We start from the raw sequence: 25035 nt of genomic DNA on the forward strand, positions 1-25035 counted from the left end.
TGGCCATAGATTTGCTATAGTAATCCCGAATGTCTTGTTTCTACGGCATTGCTGGTGGGCTCCTTCCTGACAAGCAGACTAAACTTCTCAAGTCTACAGAGCAAAGCAGTAGTGCTTACAAAACTCCTAGGAAGCTGGCTGTCTCTGTTAATAAAGTTTATTTAAAATCTGGCAGAGGGACTTCCCTGGCGGTCCAGTGGTTAAGACTCCGGGCTTCTACTGCAGGAGGCCCAGGTTTGATCCCTGGCGGGGGAACTAAGATCTCACATGCCGCACGCGGTGTGGACAAAAACATAAAATAAAATGAAATAAATTTAAAATCATGTAATTGTGTCTCCTTTATAAAAAAAAATTGACAGAGTGCTTACACTCCTGAGTTCTAGTGTGGACCATGTGGCTGCTGGCCTTCTTTTCCCTGGACTGGATGGTAGAACTTGTCTACCTTTTCAGCACTGCTGGTTCTTTCTTCTCCACCAGGGCTGTGTCCTTACCTGGGACACAGCTAACAGAATAGCTACCCCCAGATGGGGAGACTTAATCAGTTTTAGTTCTTTACCTTCTCTTTCATTGGTCTCCTTAAATATTCTTATTTAAATACTACTTACTAAAACTACCACTATGAATAGATTGCCATTCCTTTATTCTTTCTAATCTTTGCTTTCCATTTTTCTCTGCTTTCTACTTCTTCCATGCTCCTCAGCTTTTGTGCCAAGAAAACGGGCTGTATAGGCATCATCAAATATTCAGTGTGCCTCTACGGGGTTGAAATACTCAATTATTTCTATGGGATTACATATTTTTTATAGTCTTTTAAGATTCTGACCCTTTTTGCTGGGTGTACTTGTACAGGATGCCCAAGATGACTATTTTTGTAAAGTGTTAGATTTCTTTTGAGGGCTTTTCTGTTTGTTTTCAGAGGGGGTTATGAAGAGGTAAATGTGGGTAGCTGCTTCTTGCACCAGAGCCATCCCTAAATAACAGAGGCTGCACTACTAACTTAAATGACCAAATTACTCACAAGAAGATACTTTGACAAACATGGAATGAGAACAAAGGAAACTGTAAAGTCTTGAAGAATATATCTACAACATAAAAAATTATCACCAGGGAAATCCCTGGTGGTCCAGTGGTTAGGACTCTGCACTTCCACTGCAGGGTCATGGGTACGATCCCTGGTCCGGGAACTAAGATCCCGGAAGCCATGTATGGCGTGGCCAAAAAAAAGAAAGAAAATTATCTCCGTTAGGCTATAGGATATAGCCTTCTAAACAATTAGCATTAAATGTGTCACTACCATGTGCTGGGACCACAACATTAATTTGTATAGAAATAGAATCTGTCTCTTTGGACTCGTGTAAACAACGGCGGTGGTCACCATCTTTTCTTTTACTAGACTCCATACACAATACCATCTTTCCCTTCTATTCATCATTAGAACGTTATGATGTTCATGTAATATTGAGATTGAAGGCTCCTTGATGAAATCTGGAGCCTCTCTAACCTTATCAAAACCATGGAATGGACTGGAAACCTACAGACTACAGCCCTGGTCTTGGTTCTGTCTGTAGACAGCTATGTGACCACAGCAAGGTAGTTCATGTTTCTTAACCTTCGTTTCTTTATCTTTAAAATAGGGAGGTGTAATTGGATGGTGTCTAAAGTCCCTTCCAGTGCCTAAGTACACCTTAATAAAGGTCACAGGTCAGTTACCAGCATATTGTCAAATTCATCCATGTTATATTAATCCTCAATACCATCTGATTTGAACCTGAAGGAATTCCTCTGGTCTAAACATCTTAATTTTCCAGAAGAGAAAAAAAACGTGAAGAGAAACTGAATGTCTTGTCCAGTGTTCCACAAATAGGTAAAACTGGGGTCTACCATGTGTCTTGGATGCCCAGTTTAATCCTCCACCAGCAGTTCATTCAGCTAATAGGGAGCACAAGGCATGTGCTCTGCACTGTGCTGCTTCGACATATTAGCTTCAATTACACAACAGGTCTACTCATCCCTAAAATCTAGGGTTACAATACGCTTGGGGCTTTCAACCCCATACGTAATGATGATAACTAAAGGGAAGTATTGGTAGATTTTGAATCATTTTAATTTCACACCTTAGATCTAACAATCCTGCACCAGCAGCACCACTGGCAAAATGTTGCTCCAATGCCACTTACTTCACTCCACTTATTTCCAAATAACTACTTTCTTGAGTCAGAACAACTCAGGTAAACATGCCACCCATAACTTCCCTGAATAAGCTCTGCTTCTTTCTCACTGTCACCCAATTAACAGCTTTCTACCTTTGAGGAATGGGGAAGATGGAAATTTCACAATCTCCTTTACACTGTGGCCACGACACCACACTCTGGCTTTTATACTGGGACCTCTGGGATCTTGGTCCAATGTGACTTCATGATAATAATGGCAAATATTATTATATATTTACACATTTACTGTTTCTTGAATAAATCGGTTGGGAGGAAGGAGAATGATTCATCTTAGGCAGTTCCTAGTTAGATTAAGGATCAGCAAGGGCAGCTGGCTCCCTCTTTGGAAATCTGCCTGATGGGTTCTGGAGAAATCAGATGGTTTTTAGAATGCAAAGGCATGGTCAGGAACTAATTCCACATCTGGGAAAATCCCTTGAGAGACAGAGGAAATTGGATCTCATTTTGGCAGCCCAAAGCTAGACAGAGTTGGGGACCAGAAGTGGAGGATGAGATGAGGAGGGAGGTTCTAGTTGCTGTATCCTGTTCCCTCCCTCCTCTTCCCTGAAAGATAGGATTAGGAGATGCCTGCTTCACTTGACTGACACTTGCTGGCTGGGCCTGGATTGTGGGGCACTCAGAAAACTGTCAACATAATTGCATAAGCCCATACCCTGAGTCCAAGTAATTGCTCTTTCCATCACTACTACCAGACAGTGGGGTACCAACAGCAAGAGACTGGGAAGGATCCTTTGGAAACAAGGTATCGGAAGAGTGGAGAGTTGTGGAGCTGTTAAATCCAGAGGCAACAGTAAAGGGTCTTCAACCTGAAGGGTGCCCCAACCAACACATTTGGAGAACCACAGCTACAGCCAAGGGCTTTGTCTTTTGGCTGATAACATTAGGCTAACAATGATCTCAACTGAAGAAAGACAAACTTATAGGGAAGAATATATAGTGGGAACTCCATAAAAGAGTGACAAAGCCTGGAAAAAAGTAAGCCAGATGGGGAAAGCCTATGGAACAGATAAGGATTTAAACCAGAATTTTTTAAAATAGTAAATTCCCTGTAGAACAGTAAGAAGTATTTTGGAAACATGAATCAGGAGGAAGAAATGATGAAGAAATAACTGGGTATAATAAATATTTTAAAAATAAGTGATAAAGTAAGGAATTAAGTAAATAGCTTGAATGCCGGAATGAATACTGCTGGACAGTGAAAGAATGAGCTACATGGTTAGATCAGGCACTGTCCTCAGAGGCTTCAGGGACAAACGACTAGAAGGGGAAAATGAAGGAAGACTCAAACGACATAGAGGATGAAAGCAGAAATTTCAACTTCTATCCACTTGCGGTCTGGCAAAAAAAAGGGGGGAGGGCATAAATGAGAAAATAATTATCAGAATTTTTCTAAAATTGCAAATATAAGACCTCAAAATAAAGAAGACAATAGAGTGGCAAAGAACATAAATTAAAAACAAAGCCAGACTCAGTCGGGAATATTTTAGTGGCATTCAAGAACAGTCAGGCCAAGCAGAAACTTCAGAAATATTCATTAGCGTGAAAGTGGACAAAGTTCAGACAGACATCAGGTCCTTGAAAGAAACAACAGATGCAAGAAGACAGTGGAGCAGAGACCCTACAATGTTGAAGAAAAATAACCTTGTAGCTAGAATTAAATATCCAGGGAAACCATTATTTAAATGTGCAGACAAAATTAATATAGCCACAGGCATATGATATCTCTGAAGAATTGACCCTTCATTGATCCTGTTTGAACTAATTTTTGGAGGAAGCAGAAAGATATAGGAAGCAAAGATAAGTAAAGAACTTAGAGTCTACTACTGTTTAAATAAGCAAAACAAATAAAGCACTTAGAATACTGCTTAGCACGCAGTAAGTACTCAGTGAAAATGAGCTGTTAACTCTTATCTCTGTCTTCAGTACTCTCTTAAATAGTTGCATAGAAACCAATATCCTCATCGTTTCTCAAGACGAAAGAAAATGCTGTTTAAAGTTCTATGTTAAGGGGAAGGTCTTCAAGATGGTGGAGGAGTAAGACATGGAGATCACCTTCCTCTCCACAAATACATCAGAAGTACATCTGCATGTGGAACAACTCCTACAGAACACCTACTGAACGCTGGCAGAAGACCTCAGACCTCCCAAAAGGCAAGAAACCCCCCACGTACCTGGGTAGGGCAAAAGAAAAAAGAAAAAGCAGAGACAAAAGAACAGGGGTGGGACCTGCACCAGTGGGAGGGAGCTGTGAGGGAGGAAAGGTTTCCACACACTAGGAAGCCCCTTCGCGGGCGGAGGCTGCGGGTGGCGGAGGGGGGCAGCTTCGGAGCCACGGAGGAGAGCACAGCAACAGGGGTGCAGAGGGCAACGTAGAGAGATTCCCGCACAGAGGATCGGTGTCAACCAGCACTCACCAGCCTGAGAGGCTTGTCTGCTCACCCGCCGGGGCGGGCGGGGCTGCGAGCTGAGGCTCCGGTTTCGGCTTCGTAGTTCAAATCCCACGGAGAGGACTGGGGTTGGCTGCGTGAACACAGCCTGAAGGCGGGTAGTGCAACACAGCTAGCCGGGAGGGAGACTGGGAAGAATTCTGCACCTGCCTAAGAGTTAAGAGACCATTGTTTTGGGGTGCACGAGGAGAGGGAATTCAGAGCACAGACTAAACGAGCTCCAGAGAAGGGCACAGGCCGTGGCTATCAGCGCGGACACCAGAGACGGGCTTGAAATGCTAAGGCTGCTACTGCAGCCACAAAGAAGCCTGTGTGCGAGCACAGGTCACTCTCCACACCTCTGCTCCCGGGAGCCTGTGCAGCCCGCCACTGCCAGGGTCCCGTGATCCAGGGACAGCTGCCCCAGGAGAACACACAACGTGCCTCAGGTTGGTGCAATGTCACGCCGGCCTCTGCCACTGCAGGCTCACCCCACATTCTGTACCTCTCCCTCTCCCTGGCCAGAATAAGCCAGAGCCCCCGAATCAGCGGCTCCTTTAACCCCGTCCTGTCTGGGCGAAGAACAGACAACAGAGGGCGACCTACATGCAGAGGCGGGGCCAAATCCAAAGCTGAACCCCGGCAGCTGTGCGAACAAAGAAGAGAAAGGGAAATCTCTCCCAGCAGCCTCAAGAGCAGTGGATTAAATCCCCACAATCAACCTGATGTACCCTGCATCTGTGGAATACCTGAATAGACAACGAATCATCCCAAAACTGAGGCAGTGGACTTTGGGAACAACTCTAGACTTGGGGTTTGCTGTATGAGACTGACAAGTTTCTGAATTTTATGTTTATCTTAGTATAGTTTTTAGCACTTGTTATCATTGGTGGATTTGTTTATTGGTTTGGTTGTGCCCTTTTTTTAATTACTTAAAAAATTTTAATAATTTTTTTATTTTAATAACTTTATTTAACTTATTAATTTATTAATTAATTTATCCCTTTTCTTCAGAGCCGTGTGGCTGACAGGGTATTGGTGCTCCGGCTGGGTGTCAGGCCTGAGCCTCTGAGGTGGGAGAGCTGAGTTCAGGACATTGGAACAAGAGAGAACACCCGGCCCCACGTAATATCAATCAGTGAGAGATCTCCCAGAGATTGTCAATGCAAAGACCCAGCTCCAATCAACGACCATCAGGCTTCAGTGCTGGACACCCTATGCCAAACAACTAGCAAGACAGGAACACAACCCCATCCATTAGCACAGAGACTGCCTAAAACCATAATAACTTCATAGACACCCCAAAACACACCACCAGACGTGGTCCTGTACACCAGAAAGACAAGAACCAGCCACATCCACCAGAACACAGGCACCAGTCCCCTCCACCAGGAAGCCTACACAACCCACTAAATCAACCTTACCCACTACGTGCAGACACCAAAAACAATGGGAACTAAAAACCAGCAGCCTGCGAAAAGGAGATCCCAAACACAGTAAGTTAAACAAAGTGAGAAGACAGAGAAATACACAACAGATGAAGGAGCAAGGTAAAAACCCACCAGACCAAACAAATGAAGAGGAAATAGGTAGTCTACCTGAAAAAGAATTCAGAGTAATGACAGTAAAGATGATCCAAAACCTTGGAAATAGAATGGAGAAAATAAAAGAAACATTTAACCATGACCTAGAAGAACTAAACAGCAAACAAACAATGATGAACACAATAAATGAAATTAAAAATCCTCTAGAAGGGACCCATAGCAGAATAACTGAGGCAGAAGAACGGATAAGTGACCTGGAAGATAAAATACTAGAAATAACTGCTGCAGAGCAGAATAAAGAATGAAAAGAATTGAGGAGAGTCTCAGAGACCTCTGTGACAGCATTGAATGCATCAACATTCAAATTATAGGGGTAACAGAAGAGGAAGAGAGAAAGAAATGGACTGAGAAAATATTTGAAGAGATTATACGTGAAAACTTCCCTAATGTGTGAAACAAAATAATCAAGTCCAGGAAATGCAGAGAGTCCCATGCAGGATAAATCCAAAGAGAAACATGCCAACACACATATTAATCAAACTGTCAAAAATTAAATACAAAGAAAAAATATTAAAAGCAGCAAGGGAAAAGCAACAAATAACATACAACAGAATCCCCATAAGGTTAACAGCTGATCTTTCAGCAGAAACTCTCCAATCCAGAAGGGAGTGGCAGGACATATTTAAAGTGATGAAAGAGAAAAACCTACAACCAAGATTACTCTACCCAGCAAGGATCTCATTCATATTTGACAGAGAAATTAAAACCTTTACAGACAAGAAAATGTTAAGAGAATTCAGCACCACCAAACCAGCTTTGCAACAAATGCTAAAGGAACTTCCCTAGGTGGGAAAAACAAGAGAAGGAAAGGACCTACAAAAATAAACCCAAAACAATTAAGAAAATGGTCATAAGAACATACATATAGATAATTACCAACAATGTAAATGGATTAAATGCTCCAACCAAAAGACACAGACTGGCTGAATGGATGTAAAAACAAGACCCATATATATGCTGTTTACAAAGACCCACTTCAGACCTAGGGACACATACAGACTGAAAGTGAGGGGATAGAGAAAGATATTCCATGCAAATGGAAATCAAAAGAAAGCTGGAGTAGCAATTCTCATATCAGACAAAATAGACTTTAAAATAAAGACTATTACAAGAGACAAAGAAGGACACTACATAGTGATCAAGGAATCAATCCAAGAAGATATAACAATTGTAAATATTTATGCACCCCATATAGGAGAACCTCAAAACATAAGGCAAATGCTAACAGCTGTAAAAGGGGAAATCGACAGTAACACAATAATAGTAGGGGACTTTAACACCCCACTTTCACCAATGGACAGATCATCAAAAATGAAAATCAATAAGGAAACACGAGCTTTAAATGACACATTAAACAAGATGGACTTAATTGATTTTTACAGGACAATCCATCCAAAAACAACAGGATACACTTTCTTCTCAAGTGCTCATGGAACATTCTCCAGGAGAGATCATATCTTGGATCACAAATCAAGCCTTGGTAAATTTAAGAAAATTGAAATCGGGGGCTTCCCTGGTGGCGCAGTGGTTGAGAATCTGCCTGCCAATGCAGGGGACACGGGTTCGTGCCCCGGTCTGGGAAGATCCCATATGACATGGAACGGCTAGGCCCATGAGCCATGGCCGCTGAGCCTGTGTGTCCAGAGCCTGTGCTCTGCAACGGGAGAGGCCACAACAGTGAGAGGCCCGTGTACTGCAAAAAAAAAAAAAAAAAATACAAACATATGGAGGCTAAACAATACACTACTAAATAACCAAGAGATCACTGAAGAAATCAATGAGGAAATCAAAAAATACCTAGAAACAAATAACAGTCAAAACAAGATGACCCAAAACCTATGGGATGAAGCAGAAGCAGTTCTAAGAGGGAAGTTTATAGCAATACAATCCTACCACAAGAAACAAGAAACATCTCAAACAAACAACCTAACCTTACACCTAAAGCAATTAGAGAAAGAAGAACAAAAAAACCCAAAAGTTAGCAGAAGGAAAGAAATCATAAAGTTCAGGTCAGAAATAAATTAAAAAGAAATGAAGGAAACAATAGCAAAGATCAATAAAACTAAAAGCTGGTTCTTTGAGAAAATAAACAAAACTGATAAACCGTTAGCCAGAATCATCATTGAGGAAAAAAGGGAAAAGACTGAAATTGACAGAATTAGAAATGAAAAAGGAGAAGTAACAACTGACACTGCAGATATACAAAGGATCATGAGAGATTATGACAAGCAACTATATGCCAATAAAATGGACCACCTGGAAGAAATGGACAAATTCTTAGAAAAGCACAACCTTCGAGACTGAACCAGGAAGAAAAAGAAAATATGAACAGACCAATCACAAGCACTGAAATTGAAACTGTGACTAAAAATCTTCCAACAAACAAAAGCCCAGGACCAGATGGCTTCACAGGTGAATTCTATCAAACATTTAGAGAAGAGAAAACACCTATTCTTCTCAAACTCTTCCAAAATATAGCAGAGGGAGGAACACTCCCAAACTCATTCTACAAGGTCACCATCACCCTGATACCAAAAACAGACAAAGATGTCACCAAAAAAGAAAATTAAAGGCCAATATCACTGATGAACATAGATGCAAAAATCCTCAACAAAATACTAGCAAACAGAATCCAACAGCACATTAAAAGGATCATACACCATGATCAAGTGGGGTTTATCCCAGGAATGCAAGGATTTTTGAATATATGCAAATCAATCAAAGTGATACACCATATTAACAAACTGAAGGATAAAAGCCATATGATAATCTCAATAGATGCAGGAAAAGCTTCAGACAAAATTCAACACCCATTTATGATAAAAACTCTCCAGAAAGTGGGCACAGAGGGAACCCACCTCAACATAATAAAGGCCATATACAGCAACCCCACAGCCAACATTGTTCTCAATGGTTAAAAAACCACTTCCACTAAGATCAGGAACAAGACAAGGTTGACCATTCTCACCACTATTATTCAACATAGTTTTGGAAGTTTTAGCCACAGCAATCAAGAAGAAAAAGAAATAAAAGGAATCTAAATCAGAAAAGAAGTAGTAAAGCTGTCACTGTTTGCAGATGACATGATACTCTACGTAGAGAATCCTAAAGATGCTACCAGAAAACTACGAGAGCTAATCAATGAATCTGGTAAAGTAGCAGGATACAAAATTAATGCACAGAAATCTCTTGCATTCCTATACACTAATGATAAAAAATCTGAAAGAGAAATTAAGGAAACACTCTCATTTACCATTGCAACTAGAAGAGTAAAATACCTAGGAATAAACCTACCTAAGGAGACAAAAGACCTGTATGCAGAAAGCTATAAGACCCTGATGAAAGAAATTAAAGATGATACAAATAGATGGACAGACATACCATGTTCTTGGATTGGAAGAATCAACATTGTGAAAATGACTCTACCACCCAAAGCAATCTACAGATTCAATGCAATCCCTATCAAACTACCACTGGCATCTTTCACAGAACTAGAACAAAAAATTGCATAATTTGTATGGAAACACAAAGGACCCCAAATAGCCAAAGCAATCTTGAGAAAGAAAAAGAAGCTGGAGGAATCAGGCTCCCTGACTTCAGACTATACTACAAAGCTACAGTAATGAAGACAGTACGGTACTGGCACAAAAACAGAAATATAGATCAATGGAACAGGATAGAAAGCCCAGAGATAAACCCAAGCACATATGGTCAACTTATCTTTGATAAAGGAGGCAAGAATATACAATGGAGAAAAGACAGCCTCTTCAATAAGTGGTGCTGGGAAAACTGGACAGGTACATGTAAAAGAATGAAATTAGAACACTCCCTAACACCATACACAAAAATAAACTCAAAATGGATTAAGGACCTAAATGTGAGGCCAGACACTATCAAACTCTTAGAGGAAAACATAGGCAGAACACACTATGACATAAATCACAGCAAGATCCTTTTTGACCCACCTCCTAGAGAAATGGAAATAAAAACAAAAATAAACAATTGGGACCTAATGAAACTTAAAAGCTTTTGCACAGCAAAGGAAACCATAAACAAGATGAAAAGACAACTCTCAGAATGGGAGAAAATATTTGCAAATGAAGCAACTGACAGATTAATCTCCAAAATATACAAGCAGCTCATGCAGCTCAATATCAAAAAAAAACCAAACAACCCAATCCAAAAATGGGCAGAAGACCTAAACAGACATTTCTCCAAAGAAGATATACAGATTGCCAACAAACACATGAAAGGATGCTTAACATCACTAATTATTAGAGAAATGCAAATCAGAACTACAATGAGGTATCACTTCACCCCAGTCAGGATGGCCGTCGTCAGAAAATCTACAAACAATAAATGCTGGAGATGGTGTGGAGAAAAGGGAGCCCTCTTGCACTGTTGGTGGCAATGTAACTTGATACAGCCACTATGGAGAACAGTGGAGTTTCCTTAAAAAACTAAAAAAAGAACTACCATATGACCCAGTAATCCCACTACTGGGCATATACCCTGAGAAAACCATAATTCAAAAAGAGTCATGTACCACAATGTTCATTGCAGCACTATTTACAATAGCCAGGACATGGAAGCAACCTAAGTGTCCATCAACAGATGAATGGATAAAGAAGATGTGGCACATATATAAAATGGGATATTACTCAGCCATAAAAAGAAATGAAATTGAGTTATTTGTAGTGAGGTGTATGGACCTAGAGTCTGTCATACAGAGTGAAGTAAGTCACAAAGAGAAAAACAAATACCATATGCTAACACATATATATGAAATCTTAAAAAAAAAAAAAAGGTTCTGAAGAACCTAGGGGCAGGACAGGAATAAAGAGACATACGCAGACATAGAGAATGGAATTGAGGACATGGGGAGGGGGAGGGGTAAGCTGGGACGAAGTGAGAGAGTGGCATTGACATATATACACTACCAAATGTAAAATAGATAGTGGGAAGCAGCCACATAACACAGGGAGATCAGCTCGGTGCTTTGTGACCACCTAGAGGAGTGGGATAGGGAAGGTGGGAGGGAGACACAAGAGGGAGGATATATGGGGATATATGTATACTTGTAGCTGATTCACTTTGTTATACAGCAGAAACTAACACAACATTGTAAAGTAATTATACCTCAATAAAGATGCTAAAAAAAAAAAAGAAATAGATTGCGTTTCTCAGTCAGAAGTGAATCATGTTTGGAAGTGATTGTGAAATTAAATGAGTGATTGAAAATGTACGAACTCTAGATAGCGGCAAATGAAGTGATACTTAATGGAGCATGGTTCCAGAGGAGATGAGAAAGTTTGGAATTAAAAGCACATGTGTTCGACACATACACACTACTATATATACAATAGATAACTAATAATGACCTACTGTAGAGCACTGGGAAGTCTTCTCAATACTCTGTAATGACCTATATGGGAACAGAATCTAAAAAAATTGGATATATGTATATGTATATCCGATTCACTTTGCTGTACAGCAGGAACTAACAAAACACTGTAAATAAACTATACTCCAATAAAAATTAAAAAGAAAAAGAAAAAGTTCTATGTTAAGTATGATGTTTACCAGAGATTTTTTAGTAGGAATCATTCATTCATTCATTTATTCATGCATTTATTTGGATGATCCCATCTAATCTTATCAAGCTCTTATTTAAGAGCTTGATAATAACTTTTTCTGCATGCCTTAAGATCATATTGATAGATTTTCTAATATTGGGCCATCCAAACAAGCTTTAAGTGAACTCCGTTTGATTGTGGTGTCTTCCTGCTGCTCTGAGTACTTTACTACTGTGTTATGTTAGCTAACATTTTATTTAGTGTTGAAAAATGCTCTTCATTTTTTGTTACTCTTCTGCCTGCCTGGCCATCTTGCTGAACTCGCTTACTAGTCTTCGTAGTTTGTTAATATTCACAGCTTTCATTTATAAACAATGGTAATTTTTATCTCCTCCCTTTTAATCTTTACGCCTCTTATTAGTTTTTCCAGTGACGCAGCACCCGCTAGGTGAAGAGTGCAGGCTCTGCAGAGAGACCTGGGTTCAAACTCTAATTCCACCTCACGGTGGAGCCTGGCCAAGGCACGTAAACTCCTGCTGCTTCAGTTTCGTCACCTAAAAAGTGGTGAGGAAAACATCTCACAGAGCTTGGGAGGGTTACACAGGTGAAAGTGCTTGGCATGTGGCTGACAGTAAATGCTAACCACAGTCCTTTTTCTGTATCCACCAGCTTCAAGGACCCTAACGGATACCAGCATCTGCAGATGCTCAAGTCCCTTATATGAAATAATACAGTATTTGCATATGACCTACACTCATCCTCCGATATACTTGGAACCATCTATAGTTTACTTACAATACCTAACACAATGTAAACGTTATGTAAATAGTTGCCAGTGAGTAGCAAATTCAAGTTTTACTTTATGGAACCTTCTAGAATTTTTTTTCCCCCCGAATATTTTCAATCTGCAGTCCGTTGATCCCGAGGATGCAGAGCCCGTGGATACGGTGGGCCAACTGTATTGAAATATTTACTAAATGAAATTAAGAATGGGAGATACCTAATCCAATCTTGGAGGCTTAGGGGAAATATTCCCAGAGAAAACAATGTCAAAGTAACACCTCTGGATCAGGTAAGTGGGTCAGGAGGAAGAGTGAGGAAAAGACATTGGATGAAATAGTCCCAATGAGGGACGTGCACGTCCGTACGTTTAGCGATGAAAGAAAGCATGGTCTCCTTAGAGCATGGACAGTTGTATACTGGGTACCTCAGTTCTTCGTGCACAGATATTCATTGCTCCACTAGATAATAAGTCTCTAAAAGGAATCATGTTTGGTGCATGTTTTTACCCCTCACAGCGCTTGGCAGAGAGCCATGTACAGGGAACGTGCTCAGTAAATCATAAACATCTGCCAATGACTGGGAGAGCTTCCGGTCTGTCGTTAGCCTCCCTGATTCAAAACCATCGCCAGAAGCCAATGCTTTGTGAACTGCAGAAGCTGAGGAATGTGCCTTAGAGGTCAAAGTGCAGAAGAGAAATACCTCAATATCAAATCTAATAAGCCATCAGAAAACCACATGTCTGAAGTTTGAGAAGTCCTGCACGAAGCAATGAGAAGGATCTTGCTTTCTAGGCATAGAGTCGAAAGATATGAAATATAGATTTTTTTTTTTAATTTGACATTTGGAATTACTGCAAATTTTAAAGTGACAATGTTGTTATGACTGCATATTTGTTCTCTTGGATTCTCAGGAAAAAAGACACCAAATAAATTAAATATTAACAATACTACAATTTTTACAAAATTCCTCTCATCTTTTTTGTACTTTCGAATTTTTTTTTTTCAAAATACTTAGCAAATACTGTTGAAGTAGGAAGACGAAAGGATTTCTATTTGAAGGAATTTAGAAAATAGGGTGTGACTTGCTTCTACTTCCTTTCTTTAATTGAAGCATTTACTTTGCAATTTATACAATTATTCTTTCAAATAATAAAACTGGCAAAAAAAACCTATTAAACAACCTATTTCTTTTCTCAGTTCTAAAAACCTCATATTAATCTAAGAAGCTCATCTGTATCATCTAAAAATGAGTGTAAGGATTCTATCTGTAGCCTGGCCCAAATCAGACTCTCAGGAAGTTCTATTTCCCTTCCTGATACTGACAATAAAGCATATGCTGGGACATTCCGACCGTTATGTGATCACTAGTGACTTATTTCCAGTCAAACTCCTTTTCTCAGAACCTGATATTACTTGATCCCCTCAGCAATATGTGATAGATTACTGACAACAAAAATAACATTATTAAAGCTCTACTGTGTACCAAGCAAGTGCTTGGCACACAAGGACACAGCGTTTCCCAAACTTCAGCCCCTCCAACTCCATCACAATTCTTGTCATCCTTTGTACCACCTGTATCATTTACTTGAGGAGAGGGGCAATGTGAGTACGAGTCAATATAGAAAATACTGCAGGTACTTAGAGAAGTATCCATCAGTGGGGGCAGAACAGAGGAGAGGCGTGATCAATATTTCCAGGTGGCTAGAGAGGAGGTAAAGTTGAGGTTTTGCCGAGAGAACTTCATGGAGCAAGGGACTCGTAGAGAGAACACATGGGTGCTTGGTTGCCAGAGGTGGGGGGCAAAATGCATGCAGGGGGTCAAAAGGTACAAACTTGTAGTTATAATACAAATAAGTCATGGGGATGTAATGTACAGCATGATGACTCTGGGTAACAGTACTACAGTGCATACCTGAAAGTTGCTAAGAGAATAAATCTTAAAAGTTCTCAGCATAAGAAAAAAATTATAACTATCTATGGTGACACACGTTAACTAAGCTTTCGGTGGTGATCATTTTGTCCTATACACAAGTGTTGGATCATTATGTTGTACACCTGAAACTCACATGACGTTATATGTCAATTATACCTCAATTAAAAAAAGGAAAGAAAAGATGTGGGTGTAAGAAGAGGCATATGGCGAATATAAAATCCATCATGAGAGGAGCAGACAGAGTGCGCAGGACAGGCAAGCAAAGGCTAGAAAGTGTGAAAAGCCTAACGTTCTCTTTAGAGGACCTGGAAACTGGCCAACGCTTTCCTGAAGACATTGCCTGAACATTTCCTCTTCCAGAGTGTGCAGCTCAGTAACAGACACTCTGGTCTTCGTATGACCCCAAACCTTCTTTACATACTTTTGCCTCCTGGGGAGACATTCCGACAGTCAATGGCTTCAGTCAATAATTCTTGACTATTAACCCATAAACTAAAATCTCTTGTACTAACAGCTCACGCGATCTTCAGTGCAGTACTTCTAATGACTTGCAGGACATTTTCAGCTTTACGTTCCACTGTTATCTCAATCTTGAGCTTTCCACAGGGAAGCTCATCCATTTCCCTGCCTCACCCCCATGTTTTAGCTAGGACCCATATCAGTTCCTGCAATGTCTACTTTTCCTCACTCCCACTCAGTCTTCAGGATCCTCCCTGTACTCTGCACCTCTCACTGAATGAAGGCCCGTCAAGGGCTTAGAAGAGTGCCTGGCCCATACTAGGCACTCAAAATTATTTTAAATCAATTCAACGAATAAATAAAATGTATAAACAAATTAGATCTTCTTTGAAATAGCCCTTCTTTTATTCCCCATTACTTTTAACATATTCTACCCTTTAGCATCCACTCAGCAAATATTTATCAAGAGTCTATCATTTGCCAGGCACTGACATGATGGGGATATAGCAATGAATGAAATAAAACTACATGCTCTCCTGTAGCTCATGTGCAAATGGGGACAGGTGAGAATTAACAAACAAATCATTAAATAAAACATATATAAGTCCATTGCTCCTCATCTGAAAATCTTAACTCAAAAGGGCTCTAAGAACTGAACGTTTTGCTTAATTTACTGGTTAACAAAACATGAACTGGCATAAGACTACTTACAATCTGTATTTATTTCACTTTTGAGGAGGTCCCTGGATAAGCTTACTATATACCGTAGTTGTCACACAGTATATAGCAAAGGCATTATGTCACTCTCTTAGTCTGCTCTGCTAGGGCTGCTGTAACAGAATACCAGAGAGTGGATGACCCACACATCAGAAATTTATCTTCTCACATTCTGGAGGCTGGAAGTACAAGAGCAAAGTGCTGGAAGGGTCAGTAACGACTTTCTTCCTAGTCTGCAGACAGCCACCTTCTCACTACGTCTGCACATGGCCTTTCCTCTGTACGTGTCAACTCCTGGAGTCTCTTCCTCTTCTAATAAAGACAGCAGTCCTTCTGGATTAGGGCTCCACTCTTATGACCTCGTATACCAGAGTTACCTCCTGAGAGTCCCGTCTCCAAATACAGTCACACTGGGGGTTGAGCTTCAATATACGGATTTGGTGGGGAGAGGGAGAGACACAACTCAGTCTATAAAAATGACCTGTCCAAAAACTGAAAAAAATCTCAATTCCAAACACATCCGACCCTAAGAGTTTTGGATAGGGTAGTGTAAACCTGGCAGTACGGCAAGTAGTTGTGGGCGTCTGGAGGAGAGTTTAAGCAGAGAATGCTGGTGGGAATGCAACACAAAGTACACCAGTCAGGGAAAGCCTCCCTGCAAAGAGGGTATTTGAGCCAGGCCCCCCATGAAGTAAGGGACTGGGCCACATCTGAGAGAAAACAGTCTAAGCAGGGGGAACAGCAAGTTCAAAGACACGGAGACAAGAACAGAGCAGTATGGGTGATGAATAGAAAGGTTGTCGGTGTGACTGAAGCCCTGAGCTAAGGGAGGAAGAGCAGATGAGGCAGCAGAGGTACGAATCACCGAGGGCCTTACTGACCACTGTAATGGAATTCGGCTTTTATTGAAGTACAATGAGATGGCAATAGAGGGTTGTGAATAGAGGAGTGACGTAACTGGATCAATGCTTTAGCAGGATCCCAACGTGTGACAGATAATCTTCAAGATGGTGGCCACCCATCAATGCCTTCTTTCCATGAACAAGCATAACATACTACCCAGCAAGAGGCTGAGTCTATGTCCTCTCCTCTTGAATCTGAGATGGCCTCCTGCCTTGCTTTTCGCAATAAAATGAGACAAATGTGACAGTCTGGGAATTCCAGGCCCAGGCCTTCAGAGCATCTGCAGTTCCTGCTTCCCTTTTATAGAAGCTGGATACTATGTAAGGAGTCTAACAACCCTGAGACCACCATGTGAGTAATCCCAATCTAGCCATGGGGAAAAGCCAAGTGGAGAAGCATGAAGGAACCCAGCCAACAGCCAGGACTGAGGCCCCACATATGACCCAATTTCTTAAACAATCTCAGACAGTCCTTTGGAGTCAACCAGCTGAGACCACAGACATTCTGGCATAGAGACAAGTCATTGCCACTGGGTCCTGTCCAAACTTCTAATCTTGGAACTTTAAACAAATAAAATCACTTTGATTTTACACTCCTAAATTTGGGGGGTAGTTATTTACATAGCAATTAGTAATTGACACTGAAATTGATATAAGATCGGGTGATAGGTAGACACCTGGGGAGTACATAGCAAGGACACTCACTGTTAGTGAGGCGAGAAAGGCAGTGATGAAATTATTATTAGAGGCTGGAGAGAGGGCAACTCACGTTGCACAGTTGCCTGCAATAATATGGAAGAAAGAAAACATATCTAATAAACTTGTGGACCTGGCTAAGAAAATTTCTGAATGTGATCATTGGCTTCCTTTTGCAGCCTAGGATTAATTGCAGGAAGAGAAAGAGGAATGTTCAAGCTGAATTTAGAAGAAATCATTCAACCCAGGACTTGCTAGGTTGGAAAACTAAACTTACTGTCATTCTTGTCTCTCGAGACAACACAAGATTCTCAAAGAAAGAAGTAGTCTTAGGGTAAAGATCAAATCCAGGGCCTATTAGTACAATGGACTCTCAGGTTAAAGATCAAATCAAGTATGTGGCTGGAAGACGCCTCATTAAATCTAGAATGGATTTAAAGTGGCACCTCATAGACCCTATCAGTGAGACAAAGGTGTTTCTAAAGGCCTTGAAGGCTTTTCCTACAGCATTCTGACTCACAGCCAAAGTAAACCGGAGTCCGTCTCACGAGTTTTCTGGGTATGTCTTTTCCAATGGAGTGAACCTCAATAAAGTTTACAGGAAGCCCCCAAGGTTTATAAGAAAATGGTACCCTCCCCCCCACCAAAAAAAAAGCCCCACCAGCTAAACAAAAAAGAAGGACACACAAAAAAGTCTCTAGATCCCTAACTCACCATGAGCAGGAAGCACCCTGCTCAACTGCTATAGCAAGAGCTATTTCTTACGGAAAAGGAAGAATCAAAGGAGGAGCCTTTAACTTCACAGCCAGCCCAGCTGAGGTTCCAGATGCACAAATGAAGAAACCGTCTTGGGTGTTTCATGCCCAGCAGGCTTAGAGGAACTGACCAGCTGCATGTAGCCCAGACTGCAGCATCATGACAAATAACAAATTTTTGTTTTTTAAGCCACTGCATTCTGGAGTGGTTTTTGTTTGTTTGTTTTGTGGTTTTGTTTGTTGGTTTAATGCAGATAAGTAAGAACAGATAACTGAAATCTTCTTGGGGTGGGGGTGGGGGGAGGGACAAGCAGAGCAACAGAGAGACCACCTCTTGCCACGATACCATGAGACATGATTAACGGTGGCCTGGGCCCATGTGGCAGCAGTGAAGATGGTAAGCAGGTCAGATGTGGGATCTATCTTGGAGGCACAGCTGAATGATTTAGCAGATTAAATGTGGGGTGTGAGAAAACAAGAATGATCTATGCAGCTACAAGAATGGATCTGTGAGATGAAGAAGACAGTGGGAGAAGCAGTTTTGGGGGTTAAGTCAGGAATCCAGTGAGTACTAGATATCCAATCAGAGATGGTGAAGAGGCTTCTATGTATGAGTCTGGAGTTCAGAGGAAAGTCATGACTCCAGACATGCATTTATGAATCACCACTTGGGAAGGTGTCAAAAGCCATGAGATTGAGATCACCAAGGGATTGAGCACAGCCAGAGAAAAGGTCACGAACTGAGCCCACAGATGCCTACATTTAGAGGTTAAGAAAGCAAGGAACTGGCAGAAGAGACTGCAATAGGTGCTGGTGAGGAAAAAGGACAATAAGGAGAGGGGATGGCCTGGAAGCCAAATGAAGAACTTTCTAGTTCTGCTGACAGGGCACCTAGGAAGAGAACCCAGCACTAATCACTGGATTTAACATGGGTTCTTAGTGCCTTTGACAAGTGCATTTTTCATACAATAGTGGGGATGACAGCCTGGCTGGGTCAAGAGAGGATGAGAAGAGAGACCCTGGAGACAGAATAGGGTTGACTTTGAAAGTTGTCCTATAAAATGGGGAGAGAAAAACCAGGTGGTAACTGGAGAGAAACATGAGGTCAACAGAGACTTTTTGTTTTTTGTTTCTAATGGGAGAAATTATAGCATGCCTGCATGGTAATGGGAAAGACTCGTTAGACAGAGAAGAAAATTGATGATGAATTAAAAAGAAAAAGAAAAATTACTAGAACTGTGTCCTTGAGCAGATAATAGGAATGAGACTACATCCCTGAATGAGTGCAATAGATTTCTGGCTGGTTTCCTCAGCTCCAATTTGTTCTTTTCTTCAATAAATCCTAGCCCAGACTTATTTTCCTAAGATAGTGTTTTTATTATAACGTTCCAGCGATGTGTTTTGCTGTGTTACTTAGGTTTCCTACCTGCTTTTGCATGCCTCTGCTTAGCTGTCAAATTGTCCAGTGATCACTGAGGTCAACATAAGTCAACTATGTGTCCAGCCCCTGGCTGGGGACACGGGACACACTGTCCTGTCTTTATTCAAAACGTAAGTGTAGAGACAGGCACATAAGAAGATGAATTTACAGAGAGAAAAGCTATTATAAGGGAATGTAGACAGCACCAAATAAATTCGTATCAGGGAGAGAATAATTCTGCCTGGGCAGCAAAAGTTAGAGACGGTGGGCTTTGTGAGTAGGACATTCGAAGGCTGACAAGGAGTGACAAGGAATACAGCAAGTGTGTCTAGAGCGCAGAGCAGGTATGACTGGAGATGAGGGGGCAAAGGCTGTCCAAGACCGACTGGAACTTACTCCTCACTCCTTTCAGTGGGAAGCATCTATCGCAGACACACTCCCTTCTTTACTGCCCCCCCGCCACCCCAGGCGTGAACACACATACTTTCTTTTAAGCACAGTGAACCATGGCAGTCCAGAAACCACGGGCAGGGGATGGGGATGAGGCTGAACTAGATCAGAGCTCTTCGAAGTGAGGGACGGGCACTCCTGGGGAACCCCCATGACTTTCCAAGGTCTGTATGACCACAGGGAGCTCTAAAGAAATGAATTTCCAGACCCACTACTTCCTTGGGTGCCCCTTTGTGTAAGTGATATGCCTGAAATGTGCCTGAGGCAAAGCAGATTTCTAGCAAGTTCTCTTCCCCCCCCCTTCCTCTTTCATAATGATGCTTCTCCCATTTTACGAAAGAAAGGTGGACCTCTCCCCCATCCAGAATCCTACCATGCGCCTTGCCTGTCCAAGGTGCCAAATACAGGGCCAAGTGGAAAAACTGATATTAGAGATACCTTCTTTAGTCAAAGCAGTGATATCCACACTACCCACCTCTATGCTGATATCATTTCCAATGTAGTTTAGTTTTATGCTAATAAGTACTTATCAAAAGTGAATGCGGGGTGCTTCCGTGGTGGCACAATGGTTAAGAATCCGCCTTCCAATGCAGGAGACACGGGTTCGATCCCTGGTCCAGGAAGATCCCACATGCCACGGAGCAACTAAGCCCGTGCGCCACAACTACTGAGGCCGTGTGCCACACCTACTGAAGCCCACGCACCTAGAGCCCGTGCTCCGCAACAAGAGAAGCCACCGCAATGAGAAGCCCTTGCACCACAATGAAGAGTAGCCCCTGCTCGCCGCAACTACAGAAAGCCCGCACGCAGCAACGAAGACCCAACGCAGCCAAAAAAAAAAAGATAAAGAAAAGTGAATGGGATAGTTTGGTTAATTGTGTACTAATAATATTTAAAATAATATAATGAATAATTTTAACAATATAGTTATTTATTTTAGAAAATGAAATCTCACTGTATATGCTTATTTTTGGTGCTGAGGAGTAAGGAGAGCAAAAAAGTTGGGAAAATGTATTGTAAAATATCTAACTAAGACGTTCAATTAAAAAATATTATTTGAAAATGCTGGCAGTCAGGGCTAACAGTTTGCCAAGGGTACAGCTAACCCTTGAACAACAGCAGGGTCAGGGGCGCCAACACTGCGCTCAGTGGAAAATCCGCTGTAATTTTCAGCAGGCCCTGGGTACCGCAGTCCTTCCGTATCCGTGGTTCTGCATCACAGATTCAACCAACCACGGATCCTGTAACACCACAGCATTTACGGTAAAAAAAAAAAGCCTTGTATAAGTGGACCTCGCAGTTCAAACTCCTGTTGTTCAAGGGTCAACATAGTTCCTGTCCCAGATTTTTATCCAAAGGCATGTAAGCAGGAGGCCCAGTAAGGAGACTTCAGTGATACAGAGATCACTGACTATGTCACTGGGCTCGTGTGTCATGACCTTAGAGTCTCCCCACCCCCAACCTTACAGCCCTAATATTTTCCTCTTCTGGGATCATTTTCGGTTTCAATTCCTTTACTTGACAAAATATTTTCTGTCACTCTCCTTCAGCATCTGGAAAAGAAACAACTTAGAATATGATCACCTACTATAGGCATTGACTTTTTTTTACTCCTTCTCATGTGGTCTATATATAGTCCTCTGCTTCTAAAAATGACCTGCCAGGCACCACTAGATTTGCAGCGGGATAAAACACTGGAAGATATGTGTGTATACATACTCCGCCTCCAGATAGAAATTGTGTACAAATACTATCGTTGAAATGAACAGAGATCAAAGAGCCTCTTATTTCCTATTTCTGATTCCGGCACTGAATAACTTTTTTTTAAAAAAAGTGTAACATTCCCTGACATGTAGCAAGTTAATAAATAATCATAAATATATATGAAATTGATTATAGTTAGTAACATTACCATTAAATAGGAGTAAACACTATGAGCAAAACCCACAAATGTTCTCTCAACTTTCCTATGGAATTTTTCCATCCAATCCATAAAATAGGATAGCAGCCAACAACACATAAGCGATGCTGGGCCTCAACAGTCTCATGAAGTAATCTGTAATCGCTGGGTAAATAAATCAAAGCACTAATACTGAGTTAAAAACAGGCGTTGGCTTCTTGCCAACCCTCAGACCATAAAATCTTCTGAAAAGGGGACTTCCCGAATAGTTGACTACACCACTTCCACTGTGATATGGGAGTCTTCTGATCACTCCCTGAATCCCAGCCTTTTACTTGGATGGATGGATATATAGGTAGATAGAAAGATAGATAGAAAGATAGTTAGATAGATAGATAGATACAGACATATCGATCAATCCACATTTGCCTATTTGCCAAGCTCTACCAGCAAAAACTATGTACACTGGACAAATGTTTTCATTCAGGAACCATAAAAAAATTTTTCTCCAAGGAACCAAACACATATAGACACTCATGTGAATATCATTTGCTCATAAAGATAATCTTTAAATATATAATTAATAAGGTCAATTATACAAGTACCATATAAGCATTAATTTTAAATGAATGTTCCATCATTATAGCACTCCGCATTAAAATGAAATAGTGGTTGATTGTCACTGTCAAACTGTGGGAACTATTTCTATGGAAATAATATCACCCTTCATAAATATCGGTGCTCTTAAATCTGTCTGGGTTCAAACCCCAGCTCTACCACTTTCTCACTCTGTGACTTTGGGAAAGTTATTTAATTACTACTCTATGCTCCAATTTCTTCAGTTATAAAATACAGTCCCTACATCATATAAGTTTATTATGATATTTTTTTAAAAATAAACACATACTTGGAACAACATCCAGTACATAATAAGAATTCAACAAGTGTTAGCTATGATTCATATTATTTCCCATAGTCAAGCTGTGGACCTAAAACAGTACTCTCTGTATTGTCATTAACTAACCTTCAAAAGAATAGTTACATAATGAATACAGCTAAACAGTAAACTCTAAGCAAGATAGGAAGAAAGGGCAGTTTTCTAAGTTTTAAAATGCTTTAAAAACTGTTAGGGTTCGAGACTCATTTAAAAAACTCATTAGAGTTATGGCTATTTTCCTCAGAAAAAATCCCCTTTACACAACATTTCAGAGCTTCGTTCACCGCCTTCCTGAAATCCACCCAGAGCCAGCAAACCTGAGATGGAGAACCTTCCAGGATTTAAAATTCTTCAATTATCAAATTCTATTTCAATAAACTTTAGACCACTGCTTTCTCCCATCCTTCAAAGAAGTTTATAAACATGTATTGCACTGACAAACATTATGTCCTGTGATACGGCTGTTGACATTTACATATTAATTTCATGGATTTAAACGGAAAGCATCAAATTGTTTTTCTTAAACCCACTGGTAACCTGTAGGAAAATCCTAATTCCAGAAATTGTAGCTTCAAATCAGGTTCTGGAGTTCCCACTCCAAATTAGCAGAGAACAGTGAACCCAAAAGTATGGGAACACTCTGCCTACCAGAAGTCCAGCGGCCAACCTAACCCCTCTGTCACTCTGTCATAGAGCAGATGATACTGCTGGAAAGGCTGTTCTGAGTCTGACCAAAACTTTGACAGGAGAAAACAGAGGAAGAAATACAAGGGTGTGCCATTAAAACACAACCAGAACAAACCTTCAGAACTTTGTAAACTTCTTAACTTTATTAAGTAAAACTTTAAATTTTTTCATCACTTTTTAAATCTAAAATGGCTATTGCTTTGTCTTCAGTCCTTTCCTTTCTATATCCTTGTGTTCTTCCCTTTGTATCTCCTCCCTCTGTCTATCATGCCCACCACACTGCTTTTTAATAAAAATGACAGGAGTTTAATGTATATTGTACCCTGATGCTTTCCATAGAACAGTCCACCTCTGCACAGCAGGATGCTGTAACCACCTAGATCTGATCTGTTTATTCAATCAAGTCAAAGAAGCCTCTAGAAGCCCACTGACAAGATAAGAATGCCTATCAGTTACAAGGAGATACCATTACCAGTGTCATAACATTAGACTGTAGCTTTTAAAAACATAATGGAGATAGCTAGTGACAACCATTTCACTTCCAGTTTCTAAACTTCTGACTCACCCTGTTTAAGAATCTGTTATAAGCAACACTGAAGAATTAATCTTGCCTTACATATACTTCGAAAATAACAAAGTTTTAAATGCATAGAAATTCAAGTTAAATTCAATATATTATAAGCTAAATTCAAACACATTGCATACACTTGCAAGAGTCTCAATAACACCTGACAAAATTAACTGGATTTTCATTTAAAGCCACTTTGAATAAGGATTTCACGGCAGTACAAGTCTCCTGCATTTCTTCCAAGTTTCTAGCACTGATTTTCTGGAAATAATATAAACGGAGGCCTGATTGTCAAACGGTAACCATTCTTGCAGATTCCTCTCCCAAGGAAGGTTAAGTGTCCTGATCAAAGCAGAGGAGGGTAATTTGACTGACTAAGATAGAGTCAGACGTGCTGGGTTCACACTCAAGTTGGCACCAGCCGGCGGGGAGTTTGGGAGGGGGCAGGGAAGAAGCGGGAGCTGCGGTACCTTTCTTGAACTTTCTGAGCTCGATGAGGTGCAGAACTCAGCGCTCTGTGCCGCCGGACCTCGCTTTCTCCGAACCCCGCAGCTGGGCTGGGCTGGCCAGGCGCGCGTCCCTCGCCCTCCGCCTGCCGGTGCGGAGTCGGTGGAGCCGACGGCGGAGCCGAGCGGGGACCCGCTAGTGGACGAGCAATCTGTGCTCGGCTGGAAGCGGAGGATGGCGAGGAGAACCCGCGACGGCAATAAAGGGTCAGAAGGGGAAATACCTCCGCGCGGAGCGCCACCGAAAACCGAAGTCGCGGTCAAGCGTTCCCCAAAAGAGGGCGGGGCGGCCCGGCCGGTAGCCTGTTGTGGGGAGACGCGTGCGTCCGGCCAGAGCTGGGAGGAGTCCGAGGCGAAGGCTTTTGGGGAGAGTTCCCTCGCCCTTTCAGCCACCAGCACCTCCCCTCCCAAAGCGGAGAAGCCAAGCTCTGTACCTCCATCGAGTCCGGGCTACAGAGTTGCGGGCGGCGGGCAGCGAGGCGGGGC

At 41.4% G+C, this 25035-nt stretch overlaps 1 protein-coding gene across 1 annotated transcript in view; it reads right to left on the bottom strand.

Moving 5' to 3' along the window:
• The window catches only part of IL15 (interleukin 15), a 78798-nt gene extending 54042 nt beyond the window's left edge, over positions 1–24756 (bottom strand). Inside the window, exon 1 of the mRNA XM_079920533.1 lies at positions 24514–24756. The gene's annotated coding sequence lies outside the window, so the exon portion shown is untranslated. The remainder of the gene's footprint in view (positions 1–24513) is intronic.
• Positions 24757–25035: the final 279 nt, after the last annotated feature.

Source organism: Stenella coeruleoalba (assembly GCF_951394435.1).
Source record: "Stenella coeruleoalba genome assembly, chromosome: 4".
In the NCBI taxonomy this organism is placed as follows: domain Eukaryota; kingdom Metazoa; phylum Chordata; class Mammalia; order Artiodactyla; family Delphinidae; genus Stenella; species Stenella coeruleoalba.